This window comes from Palaemon carinicauda, chromosome 7 (assembly GCF_036898095.1).
Source record: "Palaemon carinicauda isolate YSFRI2023 chromosome 7, ASM3689809v2, whole genome shotgun sequence".
NCBI classification, from domain to species: domain Eukaryota; kingdom Metazoa; phylum Arthropoda; class Malacostraca; order Decapoda; family Palaemonidae; genus Palaemon; species Palaemon carinicauda.
Genome location: NC_090731.1, coordinates 173943982 through 173949065, shown reverse-complemented (window position 1 = coordinate 173949065; position 5084 = coordinate 173943982). Strand labels below are relative to the sequence as shown.

Below are 5084 nucleotides of genomic sequence, written 5' to 3'. Positions count from 1 at the left end.
TATATACAAGTACAGTGATGCCTCAGCATACGAAAGTAATCCGTTCAGGATACGGTTTCGTATGCTGATTTTTTCGTATCCTGAGTCGTGTTTTACATGTAAATAGCCTAATCCGTTTCAAGCCTTACGAAAAGACACCTTTTCTTTCATAAACACGCTAAACTGTAGTAATAAACATGCAATGGATCATGTAAGTAGCTGAACATGGCTAAACATGATTATTTAACACATCTGAGATTTGTAAAAGGGTACAGAACCTAACAAACCCGCCTAACCTAACCTCGTAGTTCCCAGGTCACAACCCCTAACCAGGGGCAAGCCCCAGGACCCACTTCGCAGGTCTCAAACCTTCCCAGGTTACTGCCCCTAGGCAGGTAAAGCCCCCAGACCCCTTTTCCAGGTCACAACCCCTAGCTGGGGGCAAGCCCCTGACGCCCTTCCCAGGTCATAACCCATAGTGGGGGTAAGCCCCCGACCCCCTTCCCAGGTCATAAACTAAAATGAAATCACAATTCACAAATAAATCCTTACCTTAAGTTTGGGAGGTCGAAAGCTGAGGGTCTTCTGTTGACAAAGGAAGAACTGTCACTGACCCTGTCGTAGATGTAGATGGGTGGGGATACAGTTTGGCGGCTTGAAGCAGGAAATTATGTACAGTAGGCGCTTGGACATCTTGTGCTGGAAGAATAAGCACACTTTAGTTGCTAATTATTGAAAAATTAAACTGAACATTAAAATACGTATTATAATAATTTGTACCTGGCGGATAAAGACATAATGAGATAAATATTGAATAAAACAGTCTTTTTGAATTCCGCCACGGAGAGCGTAACTCTTGATATCCCGCCACAGCCTTTCGATGTTTTGAGTATGTGCACCTGTCTTGGGATCCACAAAATTTTCTAAACGATTCACAGTGAGGTGCACATACCCTGCAGTGGCGAGATCTTTGTATCCTTTTCTCCTGATGTTGTATCAAGGGCACAGGGGTCTCGGCAATTCCTGGTTGGTCCACCAAGGGGACCACAAACTTTTTTTTTTTTTTGCCCTCCCGCTCCATGCCACCAAACACCCACAAACCAGACAAAGGCCTACTCTGTTATATTTCCACCTCCCAAACTTGGATTCATCCACTTCGACGACAATGCCAGGCCCACCAATAGCCGGCAACTTCTGGCAGTAATTTTCTGTGACTTCAGAACAATAAGACTTCCAGTTAACCAAGGTTTGTAATGTCCAGCCAGGTCATAGGTGACATTGCCGTGCGAAAAGGTACTTTAAAGGAAATTATTCACGAACAGCAGTATTTCCCATGCTTGAACATGAACCTTTTCCAAGAAAGTGCCCTTAAATGTGGTTACGGAAAAAACGCATGCACGATGCTTTCCCTTCTTAGCAACCTTGACTAATCGATTACAAGCCCAATGATTAACTTGAGATCTAAAGACACACGGCTGTTGGCAGGAAGGACATTGAAAGTCTGAAGGGATGACTCCATGATTCTGTAGGAACTCATATGCCCGTTTATTTTCTCTGAAAAAGAGGGAATGTATCTCCCACTACCTCAGAGAACAACTTTGACATATGGAAGCCATGATGAAAATGAAGAGAAAAGGGGGTGGGGATAGGTGTTGTAAAAGAACATCCGGGAACTTATGAAGAAGTACTTGTAAGCTGATAATTGGTTTAAAAAACCCACCCGACAGATGCGTCATTGTACAGAAAGCTCCGCAATCCATGGAAAAAACACATGCGCAGTAAGTCCTTCAGTCTCTCAAATGTAAACAATGGACTTTGAGTAAAAAATATACTTCACGTTTTAATCGACCGATATTAAGTTATTATGCACCAGCCCCAATAAACATATAGAGAAAAACATCAAACTGGCGAATTTCATTTTCGCTAGCAATTAAACTATCGTATATTAACCAAATGTGGTCTCGATATGAGTTGAGTTGTCATTGGGACAAGTTGTCTCGATATGGCTGGGGTTGTACCAACCTTCCACGGGCTAGAATATTGGCTACTATTGTTCCACATTTTTAAAAACAATAAAAACAACATACAAATCACGTAAAACAATGCCCTAATCTACCCGGCCAATCCTAGAGTACTCATGACCGTAAACACTTACTTCTTACCAGCAATGCTAAGCCCAAAATATACACTTCTCAAGCCCAACTCTAATGTTGCAGGCAAATGATTTAGTAATTAAACTCTACGTATTATAGTACTTCACACCAATACCTGGATAACGTTTAATAATTACCAATTTGCCGCCAATTTTGGATTTAAATGAAGATTGACGAGTAACTTCTCAGACTGTCGTAAAGTTTGTAAACACAGATCAGAACAGATCAGATTCAGGTTGAGGCTTTTCCTTTGCAACGGCGCCTCTGTGTTTTTTTAGTTTTGTGTGTTCCTTATTTTCACTAGTTTTTCTCTTTTCATCCACATTTGTTGTAGTACACTTTTCTTATATTCAATATTTTCTTCACAAAAAAAGGAATTTCCCAACTGTTTGTGCACTTCCTTCTTCGTATGGTTGTTGGAGTTCAATTGTTTTTATTCTTATATCACTAAACTGTGGACAATATAACATGAAGTGGTTAGCATTTTATTCTACAACACAGAATACAGAGTTTATATTTCCATCTTGGTGTCTGTTTTTTATATTCAAGCCCAATGTGTTTGTCCTTGCTCTGAATAATAAAATTGACGAAAATGTATTGTCATATACTTCCTCCTCCTTGATTTCACTTTTCCAGTTTTTATACAGAATTAGACTCCTTGCACTACATTTCACTCTTCCATTTGCTTGTGTCCCATTCTCTTGTTCTCTTCTTTATGTCCTCTTTCGTACATCTCTTGACTTCTCTCATCGCCATCCCACATTCCTCAGCACACTTCTTCACATGCATCCACCACTTCCTCTCTCTTTCTTCCATATCATTTACTATTGCTGTTAGTAAGTCCTTCTCTCCCTTATAAATGCTATTAAGGTACCTCAGCTTTTCCATCCATTACCCTAGTTTTCATTGCAGATGCTCCTACATCCCATCTCAAGGCTACAATTGCTGTATTCTTTACACCCCCTAATATCCTTCTATACACTCTATTTTCTATTCTCTGCAACTTTTCTATTTCAGTTTCCGTTAAGTTAATTACATTTGTTCATATGAAAATTTTTTATTTATATTACATATAAATGCGCATATATTCTGTATTTCATAATGAAATAAACCAGATTTCAAATATCTGAATATGTACTACGGGTGTAAAAAGATTATCTTCGGGATCATAGTAACTGCTATTTATGCTTTGTTTGGCTGTTAAATATAAAAAAAAATTTAATGAATAAAATATCTTGCAATAATTTTATATTAAAAAGCAGAGGAGTCCTTTATTCTGTTATGATTTACGTCCAATTTCCGAAAAAAAGGTAGTTACAGATACTATAGTCTTCACATGGTACGAATACTAAAGTGCAAACTGATATTCAATTAGATTTTACCGTTTATATTTACTTCTTTATGATTTATAAATATAAATTATTCATATATTTAGAGGCAAATTAATATGACTTAATCTTCAGTGAAGGCCCATGGATAGACTACGAGACAAAGTTGTTTGACAATTTCGAAAGTGAAAAAATTGAGAAAATATACATTAGATTATATATCATTATAATCTCCATCTGCTCCTACTCCTAATGACGCAAAGGGCATCGGTTATATTTCTCCAGTCGTCTCTATCTTGAGCCTTTAAATCAATACTTTTCCAATCCTCATCTCCTAAAAGTGCAGAACCAGTAAGTTATACAATCAGCTGGGGCCCGGAAAACGGTAAGCCCCCGAAAGCTGACATAGTTTCAATCTCTTTTATAGCGATTTTTTCGTGTATCTGATATCCTTTTCTCCATATAATTGCATTATTAATATTATTATTATTTTCATTATTATTATTATTATTATTATTATTATTATTATTATTATTATTATTATCATTACCATTATTATTATTATTATTATTATTATTATTATTATTATTATTATTATTATTTTTAATAATTTTACTATTTTATCATTATTATTATTATTATTATTATTATTATTATTATTATTATTATTATTATTATTATTATTATTTAAAATTTTAATAATTTTACAATTTTTTCATTATTATTATTATTATTATTATTATTATTATTATTATTATTATTATTATTATTATCATAATTTTTGTTGTTATATTCATCATCATCATCATTATTATTATTATTATTATTATTATTATTATTATTATTATTATTATTATTATTATTATTATAACAAAAATAATGATACTACTACTAATAATAATAAAGATAAATATTATTATTATTATTATTATTATTATTATTATTATTATTACTATTATGATGATGATGATGGTGATGATGATGATGATTATTATTATTTGTATAATAATACTATTAAATATGATAATAACAATAATAACAATAATAATAATAATCATAATAATAATAATAAAAATAACAATAATAATAATAATAATAATAATAATAATAATAATAATAATAAACACAACAACAACAACAACAGAAAAAACTCTAATAATAATAATAATAATAATAATAATAATAACATAAAAAAATGAGTAATAATAATAATAATAGTGATAATAATAATGAAAATAATAATAATCTTAAAAATTATATTAAAAATGTAAAAATAATAACAGTAATAGTATAATAGTAATGAAAACAACAATATTAAAAATAAAAATAGTAATAATGATAATAATATAATAACAACAACAAATAAAACATCAACTACAACAACAATAATAGCAGTTATAATAATAATAATTTTAATAATAATAATAATAATAATAATAATAATAATAATAATAATAATGACAACAACCACAATAATAATAATAATAATAATAATAATGATAATATTATTATTAACAATCATAATATTAATGAAATAATAATAATAATAATAATAATAATAATAATAATAATAATAATAATAATAATAATAATAACAATAATAAGGCTATTATTATTATTATTA

The 5084-nt window shown here is 31.4% G+C and overlaps 1 long non-coding RNA gene across 1 annotated transcript; it reads right to left on the bottom strand.

Annotated features, from left to right (window-relative positions):
- Positions 1-531: 531 nt before the first annotated feature.
- Positions 532-2342, bottom strand: LOC137643731 (uncharacterized). The gene is made up of 2 exons (XR_011045060.1): positions 2270-2342; positions 532-678 (listed from the first exon to the last, which is right to left on the bottom strand). It is a non-coding gene; the product is annotated as an uncharacterized lncRNA (long non-coding RNA).
- Between the last annotated feature and the right edge of the window lie 2742 nt (positions 2343-5084).